At 39.1% G+C, this 11,839-nt stretch overlaps 1 pseudogene; it reads left to right on the top strand.

Annotated features, from left to right (window-relative positions):
- Positions 1-1,149: 1,149 nt before the first annotated feature.
- Positions 1,150-2,153, top strand: LOC116288425 (uncharacterized; annotated as a pseudogene).
- Positions 2,154-11,839: the final 9,686 nt, after the last annotated feature.

Here is an 11,839-nt window from a genome sequence, read left to right as displayed (position 1 = left end):
TTTATTTTGTTATAGCTTCTGTAAAACGGTTTTAAGATTTGTTGGTTTCATTCTTGTGTACCCTGTTTTGAAACTCCTAATATTTGTTTTGTTTCGCAACTTGAAATTTTGTTTTCCTGCTCGTTATCTTGTTTTGAGACTCGTAAACTTGTTCTGACAGTGTAATTTTGCTTTCAGACGTGTAGTTTTGTTTTTAAATCTGTGATTTTGTTTTTAAACTTGTAATCTTGTTTTGCAGCTTGAGGTTTTGTTTTGCAGCTTGTTATGTAGTCCTGAGAATTGTTATCTTGTTTTGAAACATGTAATCTTGTTTTGAGACGCGTAGTTTTGTTTTTAAATTTGTTATTTCGTTTTCAAACTTGTAATATTGTTTTGAGACAAGTAGATTTCTGTTTTGCAGCTTGTATTCTTGTTTTGCAACTTGAAAACTTGTTTTGAGATTTGAAGTTTTGGTTTCAAATTTGTAATTTTGTCTTTAAACATGTAATCTTGTATGTATGTGTGTTTTTATTTGTAACATGCATTGTAATATTGTTTTGTCCCAATCGGCCACCGTATTTACGTGATGGAAGGTGCGGCAAAAGTTGGCATGGTTACTTATATATAACCTGTGTCACATCCGGAATTTTCTTCGTAAATACCGTCTGCGAGACATCGCCAGAAAGCTCGTTCTAGAACCCCCGCAAATTGCGCGATTATATATAATAGATTCTGATTGGCTGTTAGCCATTGCTCATTCATTAAATATTTTCAAGAGTTATCTCAAAACATATTTATTTCGCACAGCTTTTCCTTAATCATTCGTTAAATCTTATTGACTTTTAGATTACATAGTTTTTTGATTTTGATATTACAGATATTATTAATTATTATTATTAATCATTATTTGTTTGTAAAGCACTTTTGGACATTTAAGGAATGGGCGCTATATAAATAAAAGATTATTATCATTATTTAAAATCATATCTCAAACTAACTATGTGTTGTTGATAACACACGCATATAGGGAATAAAGCAATTCCTACAACATAAATCAATTAAGTTGACATACGTATTTCCAAACACCTTCTAGATCTGGTGCTCACATGGCAATCTTCAGCTAGCTACCAAAACATTTATTAATATTTATTTTGTTTAATTATTGCTTTTCCTTCCTCTTCTTTCTCATGCCTGAGGTGCGAGAACAAACAACCTTGAACGGTTCTCTGGCAAACATGTTTAAATCCCTTGTGGATGAAATGAGGTCCATGAACAGGAAAATGGTCATTATGACAGCAACCGTCGACTTGGACGACGAGGACATTGAAGAAGAGGAAGAAGATCGCCAAAATAATGACGCTCAATCTGTCGTGTCGCTGGAAACTCAGGTCAAACAACTAGCTAAAACCCGCGAGGCGGGAACCAAACAGAGTAGTGATGCTCTACGTGACATCGCTCAAGATCTAGATCTGAGCGAAAAGACGGGTAGCCCTGTAGATGAGGAGCTGGCAAACATAGTCCACAGTCTTCTAAAGGATAAAATACCTGAAGAAAAGACACAAACAAAGATCGACCAATACCCAAAGCCAGCCAACATTGATGGTTAGAGAACGCCACGAGTGAACCCACTCATTTGGAACCAGCTCCCGGCACAAGTCTGTACACAGGACTCGAAATATCAAAAAACACAAAATTCGCTTGTGGCGTCTATAGTCCCAATTACGAAAGCGACCGACATCGTGCTAAAACAAAACAAACCAGACAACAAAGAGCTCTTGACCTGCCTCACAGACGGCATTGCCTTGGCCACGAATTGTCTACATGACATCAACAGCACGAGACGCCAGTCAATGAAGAAAGATCTGCACAGGGACTATGCCGCTCTATGCAATACAAACACGGTCCCATCCACGTCAGAATACTTGTTTGGCGATTTGTCTAAGCTAACGAAAGATATTTCGGATGCCAACAAATTAACGAGGAAAGTAAGACCGGCGCCGTCGCACAACTCACGCGGCCGGAAATCCACATACTACCCAAACCAGAACCAGAATAATCGAAACCGACGGTTTGCACCTTACTCTTACTCAAGAGGTCGAACCGATAATTTTTTATCGAAAGGCCGCTCTCCGACGACGAAAGGGAAAAAGGAGAGCAACAACAACACGCAATAGATGAACCGTCAAATGACAAGCCATTGAATAAGGTAAACAATAGTGATTGTTACCCGAGTAATACACATGACGAGGTCAAACATATCATTGATAATCAAACTGCCTTTAGGGCAGGACAAATTACACCAGCTCTGCAAAGCTGGTACGAGATCACTAATGATCCTACCATCATTCAGTTTGTAACAGGGGTATACATAGAATTCACCCATAAGATTGAGCCTACACAAATTTATATTTGACCGAGTACGTTTAACTCGAAGGAAAAAGCTATTGTTTACGAAGAAATCAACAAACTCATGAAAAAAGGGGTAATCAAAGAATCACACAATGAAAAGGGGGAGTTCATCTCCCCTATTTTCTTAAGACCTAAACCTGATGGCTCACACAGAACCATATTAAATCTTAAAACATTCAATGAGTTTGTAGAATATCACCATTTCAAAATGGACACATTAGAATCTGCAATCAGATTAGTTAAACCAGCCTGCTACATGGCTTCAATAGATCTTAAAGATGCATACTATTCAGTAGCTGTAGCAGAAGAACATCAAAAATACCTTAAGTTTTTGTTTGAAGGGAAACTGTATCAATACACTTGTTTGCCTAACGGCCTATCGAGTGCACCTCGTATTTTCACAAAATTACTTAAGCCAGCCTATGCTCACCTACATAATTTAGGTCATTTAAGCTTGGGCTATATTGATGACTCGTACCTCCAAGGAGACACATATGAAGAATGTATGAATAATATCAAAGATACAGTCAGTTTATTCAAAAGGTTAGGGTTTTACCTACACCCTTCAAAGTCTCTTATTACCCCTACACAAAAATTGACATTCCTTGGATTTAACATAGATTCCATCAGTATGACTGTATCACCAACAGAACAGAAAGTGGAAAAAACACTAAGAGTATGCAAAAAATTAATAGTGAAGCAACAACCGCTAATTTCAGAAGTAGCAGAAGTGATAGGCATACTAGTTTCTAATTTCCCAGGTGCACAGTTTGGGCCCCTCTATTACCGGTCATTGGAGCGGGATAAAACCAATGCCCTTATTTGTAGCAAGGGTAATTATAATGCTCACATGCAACTGTCAGCTAGGTCCATGATAGAGCTGGAATGGTGGATCACAAACATGCCACATGTACATAAAAATATCCAGCCCCTCAAAGCAAGCATTTTAATGCAAACCGATGCTTCAAACAAAGGGTGGGGGGCAGTGTATGGCAACCGTCAAATAGGCGGAAGGTGGAATACTGATGAAGCCAATGACCACATAAACATCTTGGAGCTCAAAGCAGCTTTCTTTGCACTTAAATCATTTTGTAGCCAAAGTCATGACACCCATATCCAGATCCAAATAGATAATACAACAGCTGTGTGCTATATTAACAACATGGGAGGATCGAAATCTCCTGCAATAAACAAACTCGCAATTGAAGTTTGGGAGTGGTGTATGAAGCGAAACATCTGGGTTTCCGCAGTACACATTGCAGGGAAATTAAATGTAGATGCAGACTTCAAATCTCGTTCTTTTTCAGACAAACATGAGTGGATGTTAAACAGGAACTTATTTACAGAAATTAGAACTGAGTTCCCACAGCTTAACATTGATCTATTTGCATCTAGATTAACAACAACAGCTTAATGAATACTGCTCTTGGCAACCAGATCCAGGTTGTGCTTTTGTGGATGCACTCTCCATTGACTGGAGTAATTTTCACTTTTATGCTTTTCCACCTTTCAGTTTGATCCCTCGATGTCTACAAAAAATCCAGCAGGACAAAGCCAAAGGCATCTTGATAGTACCAGTGTGGCCAACACAAACTTGGTTTCCACTGGTACTACAGGTACTGTACAGTCAACCCTGGATCTACAAACCGTCAATCAATTTACTTCAGCATGCATCCCACAACGAACCACATCCCTTACATCAGAAACTCCAATTAATGGTGTGTCCGCTCTCCGGTCTTCCTTCAGACAGTACAATGTTTCTAAAGATTTATTAAACATTTATTACTGTTTTATAATGTCAAGCATTCATGACATTGAGTAGCACAAGCAGTGCTGTTTTAGACGTTTGTTACTGTTCTTATAATGTCAAGCACTCATGACATTGAATTTAAGAAACTATACCAAGTTATCTTCTAAGGAATGTGATTAATTTATTGATTTATTGATATGATTTTAAAAATTACCCAACATATATTGTTCAAATATTAATAGTTATCAAATTACAATTTGTTTACAATCAGTATACAACTGTGGTAATGTTATATATTTATGTGGTTGTGTTAGGGCTTTGAAGTCTCATGGGATCTCCATGCCTCCGGTCATGTGATAGAATTGGAAAATTAAACGAGACTTACCTGTAATTTGAAGTTTGATTGAGATTCTATCACATGACATCAGAGGCGGGAGATTACATACCCACCCTATAGTACTTCATGAGGTCCCAATCCTATGATCACTACATGATTGATAAATTGGGAGTCACCTGACACAACCACTGTCTTTAAAAGAATGACTTGACGCATGCGCTGTGCTATCTCATGTAATCTCCCGCCTCCGATGTCATGTGATAGAATCTCAATCAAACTTCAACTTACAGGTAAGTCTCGTTTAATTTTCCAATTTTACTAAATTGTATTTTCAATTAAAACATTTATCCAACTATCCAAACCCGTGAACTAGATATTAATACACTTTAGCAGCCACTAATTCCGTTTTCTTTAAATTGTGTCTGTTTGACTATTACAGTGCGACTACTCCAACCAAAGCCACCTCGACACATTTTCTACAAATTAGCCAATCAAAAGTAGGAATCTGAATACAATTGCTACAAATCGGATAAATATCCATGGGTTCACACGGCTTAAAAGACTGCCGGCACCTTTGTTGGCGAATATAAATGTGCTGTCACACAGCAACATAGTGATAAGATCTAACAGTGTCAGCCTGATAATATCTTTGTCTGGAAGAAACAAACTGTAATCATTAAGACTGTGTTTTTATACGGTCTCTCATATTTACTTTCCTGTCGTATTTGAAGTCGTACATTACTTTTTTTCTATATCTATGGTGACATAAATCACTAATTTGCGAAGAACATATATTACAAGCTCTTCTTCATCATTTATAGTTTTACCAACCGGAACGGAAGAATATTTAAATTCAAAATTTGCCTTCAAAAGGTACCTTTGGTTGGAGTGGTCGCACTGTAAACCTTAACTATCAATTTTTATTTCACGGGTTTAATGTCATCACTCTATCACAATTCTGCCTATAATATGAAGCCCTATTATGAAGGGTATTATTTGATCCAATTATTGATTTTTCTTTATGATTATTGTTTCATAGGAGAAATATAGAGTTCTGGAACCACAACTGACAAATATTCTAACTTATATACACAATCATTTGTTTTAAATATAAAAACTGGTACATAATATCTAACAGGTAATATACATATTAAAGCTAAATTATTTTACGTAGATAGAAGAGACAGTAAGGGAGGTAGAGGAGTGTCAGGCAGCACGAAGAGTGTTAGGAAGAGAAAGAAGACAGAGTTTAAGGATGGCAAGCTTACATTGAAAGATACATGTGGAAGGAAAAGGAGGGAGACTTTCGAAGCAGCTGAGGAAATCCATGGGGGGACATGTCGTAGTGTAGCTGTGTATTATAAGTGGTGGGGTTAATGGTAAGCGTAAATATAGGAAGTTGTATAGAGAAAGTGCTTATAAGGGTAATAATGAGAACACAGCACGCAAATCAATTGCCAATTGTCCTGTTCCTAGAATTGTGCCATACAATAAGCTTAAAGGACTGCATTGACATCTTACTGCCAAAGTTAACAGAAATAATTGATCTATCTCTGGAGACAGCCAATGTACCTACAAGTCTCAAGGAAGCAATAGTGTAATATTCTGCACCATATAGTGTTAGTATCAAATATAGTGATATTTCATCCTCCCCAGAAAAAGCTACATCATCAAATTAATATAATGGTAAATGGTAAAAATCTAACTAAAGCTCCAAATACCAAGTACCTCGTAGTATTCATTGATTCCCACTTAAGTTGGAATGATCAGACATCATATTTAGCTAAAAAAATAAAACGCAAAATTGGTGCTCTTTCTAAACTAAGACATTTAACCAGTTCCAGAATACTCAAAAATCTTTACTATTCCCTTATATACCCTTTAGTTATTTATGGAATTGTAGCCTTATCCAACAACAATTAAACTTCTTTTTATATTACAATAGAAAGCTATAAAAATTATAACTAACTCTAATTATGATGATCATACAGATCCTCTTTTTAAAGCAACAAATATATTAAAATTTCAGGACATCATCTTCAACTGCAATGCCATGTTTATGTATGATCATCATAACGATGAAATGAGTTGGACCACTGTCTCAAGTTGAAGGAAGGATCCAGGACCAGTTGAAGAAATAGTGTCTAAAAGACCTAAACGATAAGTTTTATTTATATTTGATTCATAATTTGTAATGGATTGTACTGTTGCATCTATTTATGTTCATGGTGTAGCGTCAACTGTTCGTAGAAATCTTGTTGCTAATGTGTTAAGACGTTTTGATATTTGTTTTGTACAATAAAGTTATGTATGTAATCTACGTAAAGCTGAACAATTTCAATCTTCATGGGAGGGTAATTGTTTTTGGAGTTTTGGGGGAGTTCGAAGTGCTGGGGTATGGATTTTATTTAATAGCAATTTTCATGTTGATGTTTTGGATGTGAGGAGAGATACTGAGGGTCGAGCGTTGAGCGTCTTAGTCAAATGGGGTGGGAATCGTTATTCGTTTGTTTGTGTTTATGTGGCTGTTAATATTACTGAACGTAAAGAATTTTTTTGTAATTCATATCAATATGTATTTCCGAACTCGTACGTTGTGTTGGGCGGAGATTTTAATTGCGTTGTTGGATTGTGATTTTTTTCATAAAATATAATGCAAAATAAAACTAGATCAGAAAGAAAAAATGCAGTAACATATATATGTGTGTGTGTGTAAATATTTAAAACATGTAAATGGAAATAAAGATTATTATCATTATTAATGCAGTAATGCATGGAGTTTCACCTGCGCAATGATAGTTAACCCAAAATCTGTCAATGTTCTTGACTCTTCTTCTTATTCACAGACGACCACGACGATGACCCATCTCTTTACAGGGCGCTTGCTTGTCTATTCCTGCTGCAGTTTAATTTCCAGTTGAGGGTGCTGGACACTCTCAGCCTTCCTAGCCCGATCAAGGTGTCCAGGGAGGAAGGCCCGGTGGTGTTAAGCTCGGTGGAGGAGACGGTGGGTTACCTGCGCAGAGAGCTGGCGGCCTTTTCCGCCAGTCAGCAGGTGCCCACAGACCGTACACAACGGCAGAGGGGCGCCCCGCTCTACAAAGAGGAGCTCTTTGGGGAGAAGGGCACTCCACTCTCGAACATTCTGACGTCCGGCGTCGAGGACTTGGACGCCAATCTAAGCCAGGTGTGGCTCGATCGGTAAGGATTTTTTGTACGTTCCTTGGTAGTTCATTGGTAGTCAGTCAGTCAGTCAGTCAGTCAGTCCGTCAGTCCGTCCGTCCGTTATGTTTCTCTTCCGCTGTTGATGAACACACGTTTCCTCCCACAGCTTCGGTAACGTGGCCACCCTCGGCGCTCCAGATTGAAGTGAAGCTTCTGTGCAGTTTGTGCATGGCTTCCCGCGCAGACTGTGCAGAGCCCACCGATCACGGGAGATCACTGCCAGGCAACATGGCAGCCATGCCAAGGGCGAGGAACCACCGCCTGCGGCGAATGGCGATCGGGGACGTGGCCAGCAACATCTCGTCCCATGCTGTCGCGGGATAATAAAGCCAGGGATAATAAAGTCAATAAGCTAGACCGTTTCTGTCTAATTTTGAATTATGTTCTGTTATAGATTTCCTTCAACCATCACCGCGAGTGTCGTCACCGGTACAGGAAAACAACAGTTAGTATTGTCGAATAATAATCATGATAACGATTTATGAAACCATTATTGAAAACTCGATTTCCTGTTACGTGATTCTGATAATAAGTATTGATTATATATTATATATAAGGAACAGAACAAAAGTTTGCATTAACAAATAACACTGATATGAATTTATTAAACGTTAATTTAGATTTTGATGACACTAGCATTAGATACACGATCCCGCTAATAAATATTTTTTTCCTTTTTTCTTTTTTATCAGTACCTAATTTGATGCCAGGTTTAAGACTCACACAGCAAAACAGTATTATTAAGAATAGTTCATAATATGTAAAGGGAGGGGCACCAATTTTTTTAGGACCTGAAACGGGACAAAGTTTGTCCCTGTGTATAAGAGGGGAATCCTCAAAAATGTTTTAATTTTTTAATACATGCTCGTGGTAAAAAAATTATGAATATATTTGTTCATATTTGCTGTCGGTGTTTCTCTTTAGTACCTTCACTCCACAATACACAATGAGTGTAGCAGCAGCAGCATTACATGTAATACAACAGTTTCATATTCAGTTCATATGTTTTCGTATTTTTTTCCGTGTTTCTCTTTAGTACCTTCACTTCAGCAGCAACAGCAGCAGCAGCAGCTACAACAACACAACCGTTAGTATTAACAAAATAATAATCATGGTATCAGTTTATTATTTTATTCTCTCTTAAAAGATTATAATTATATTTTTTCATATTCATTATCATTTTTCTCTTTAGTAGGACCTGTAACTTCACTCCACAACACAGGAGTGCAGCAGCAGCAGCATTATTACAACAGTTAGTTCATATTTTTTCGGTGTTTCTAATTGGTACCTTCACTTCAGCAGGAGCAGCAGCAGCAGCAACAACGAAACAGTATTAACAAAATAATAATCATGATACAGTTTTTTATTTTATTCTCTGGTAAAAAAAATATGTGATATTAGTTAATTATTAATATAATTAAATGTGGAATGGAAGGGTACAAGAGTATACAGTGTTACTCCGCTTGTGGTCTCACCACGCTCGGTCGTACCTTTGCTTGCTGTCACATCACTTTAAAACTTCATTTAATCTAGTATATTCGTAAAACAAGAAAATAACGTCAAAGAGAGGTAGAGAAAGTCTGTGTCCGGGCTGTTAAACAGCCAAAGCATTTCATTCGTTCGGGAAGCGTGATAAAACATTGCAAGGGCCCACAAATCGAGTCGGACGACGATATGTCCCTCCATACCAATCCACACACTCAGATATTGATAGCCATCCGCAATCTATCGGACCAGGTGGAAGCGCTCAAATTCGAGCAAGTTGTAATGTGGTCCCGCATAGCCGACACAAAAGGGGGTTGTGCCCCCGCAACATCGCAAGGTGATTATTCAACAACGACCAATGCCTATGTCGATCTGTACACATTGCTACAGCCAGGACCTATTGACAACAATGGTAAACGGATTGCCACGATCGAAGCTTTTGACCAGTGGTTGGAAGCGTGGACAATCTACGAGTGTCAACTCATATCGAAAGACCCCACACGGTACGAGCTGGCGCGCTGCCTTACCATCATTCGGAAGGCAAATCGAAAATTTCGCTGTGGTGCCGTTAACGGATACGATACACAATTTAGGAAAAGTCTCGCCAATGTTGCCTCACCAGGGTGTTTAGATATGGTTGACTCTACTCTATATGCAACTATTTTGGATTCCTCGAGCGTCTGCAAGGAGAGTTTGACATACCAACGTTGTAAGTCGGAAAATCACCGAGTAAGTGATTGCTCCTTTCGTCCGAAATCGACGCTGGAAGAAAATAAAACAACAAAGAAAGAAGGCACAAGCCAGGATAACAGCTGGAAATTTGAACGTTGGTTTGCCAACGACAAGCAAGGTTGTAATTTGTTTCAACCACGCTCGTGGCAACAGGGATCAGATTGTAAACGAGCACGTGTGCAAAGCGTGCAGGGGGAACCATCCTCTGGCCGATTGCAAGCTTACAACAAACGCAGCAAAAAACAATTAAATCACCATTCGATTCATCAACTTGGAAATCAAATTTACGTGATTATCCTGATCAAAACTTTGTTGACGATTTACTAAACGGAATTTACAATGGCGTTACGATTGCTTTCAAGGCCAGGACGAATGTGACCACCTCTTCCTCGATGTAAAAGAAAAAAAGGTAATAAACAATAATGATAATTTTTTTTTTAATGTTTTTTTAATATATCTAATGTCTAATGTATTTTGGAAGGTAGAGTCCTCAAGAGTGCACGACATCATGAAGCGGTACTTGGATAAGACAGCAGTAACTCTGGCAAAGGGCAAGACCTTCAAAAGCACTACTGTGCAAAAGGTACTTTTGACTAACCCTGCCCCTGCTCCTTTGGTAGCGAGAGTTAACATTTCATTTAATGTTTCTAGATGTGGGTTATAGTTAATTCGTTTGTTTATTGTTTTGTTGTTTTTTTTTCTCTTCCGCTGTTGATGGACACATGTTTCCTCCCACAGCTTCAGTAACATGGCCATCCTCCATGCTCCAGATTGGAGCAAAGCTTCTGTGCAGTTTGTGTAAGGATTCCCGCGCAGACTGTGCATAGCCACCGATCATGGGGGATTCCTGCCAGAAAACATGGCAGCCATGTCAAGGGTGACAAACTACTGCCTGCGGCGAATGGCAAACAGGGAAATGGCCAGCAACATCGCGTCCCATGCGGCCACGGGAGTAAGGCTTAGTCTGGCCAGGCTCCTGAACTGTCGGTAAGTCTGCACAAGGGCTCTTGCAGCTGCCCCTATTCCAATACCACTGTTTGTTGCTGCTGATCTTCACCATCTTCCTCAGCAGGCGCCTGGGCACCAGCAACTCGCGCAGGGGGGCCGGCGCCCCTTCGCCCGACGCCATCTTCCCTGGTGTTGTGGCCAACGTGCGGGGTAACTGGTAAGACTTCGGGCGGTAAATCTGAAGGCGCTGCACCTGTTTGTCAGGCGCCTCCTCCTCGCCAGCGTCGTCACTCGTCTCCCTCTACATGACAGACAGACAGAATGACGATTTGAAACAACAAACCTACATAAGGTATATTGCAGTAGAAGTGGTAGTTACGGTGGCTCACAAGTGCAAAACAAAATTCAGTTGAGGACAAGAAACAAGACAAAATCTCACAGAACACAACAATGTTTCGTGGAACAAAATAAATTCTCACAGAACACAACAATGTTTCGTGGAACAAAATAAATTCTCACAGAACACAACGTTTCGTGGAACAAAATAAAATTTTAATGGAATAATACCTAGCGCGGAACAACAAGACGACTGGAGACTGGGCTCTACCACGCTTCACACATCGATTCCGTCAACGATTCCAACTCTTTCAACCAGAAATGTTTTGCCAGGTCCGTGGTGTATGGATGCGAAAAGACTTCAAATTTTTTCCGAAGTGTGGCAAAACTGCGTCTAGTACACCAAAAACTAAGGTTTCTGGAAGTTCAATTGAAAATTGTGATGAATTCAAATCAAAAAAGTCAGAAGACGTCAATTCTTCATTAAGAACTCGACAAAAACGAAGATGGGGAAAACCTGGGGGTTTTTTTTTCAGGAAAAAAGTGACTATTTCAGCATAATGTGACCTTTTCAGGAAAAGAGGTGACTTTTGAGTGACAGTGATTTCATCAGGTGTTTTGGGCGTGCCCCTGCCCCT

The sequence above is a fragment of the Actinia tenebrosa genome, unplaced genomic scaffold (genome assembly GCF_029948245.1).
Source record: "Actinia tenebrosa isolate PJP-AT-01 unplaced genomic scaffold, QUT_ActTen_1.0 PGA_scaffold3__52_contigs__length_22856419, whole genome shotgun sequence".
Classification (NCBI taxonomy): Eukaryota; Metazoa; Cnidaria; class Anthozoa; order Actiniaria; family Actiniidae; genus Actinia; species Actinia tenebrosa.
Note: the sequence above shows the minus strand (reverse complement) of the source record. Positions and strands in the feature narration are given on the sequence as shown.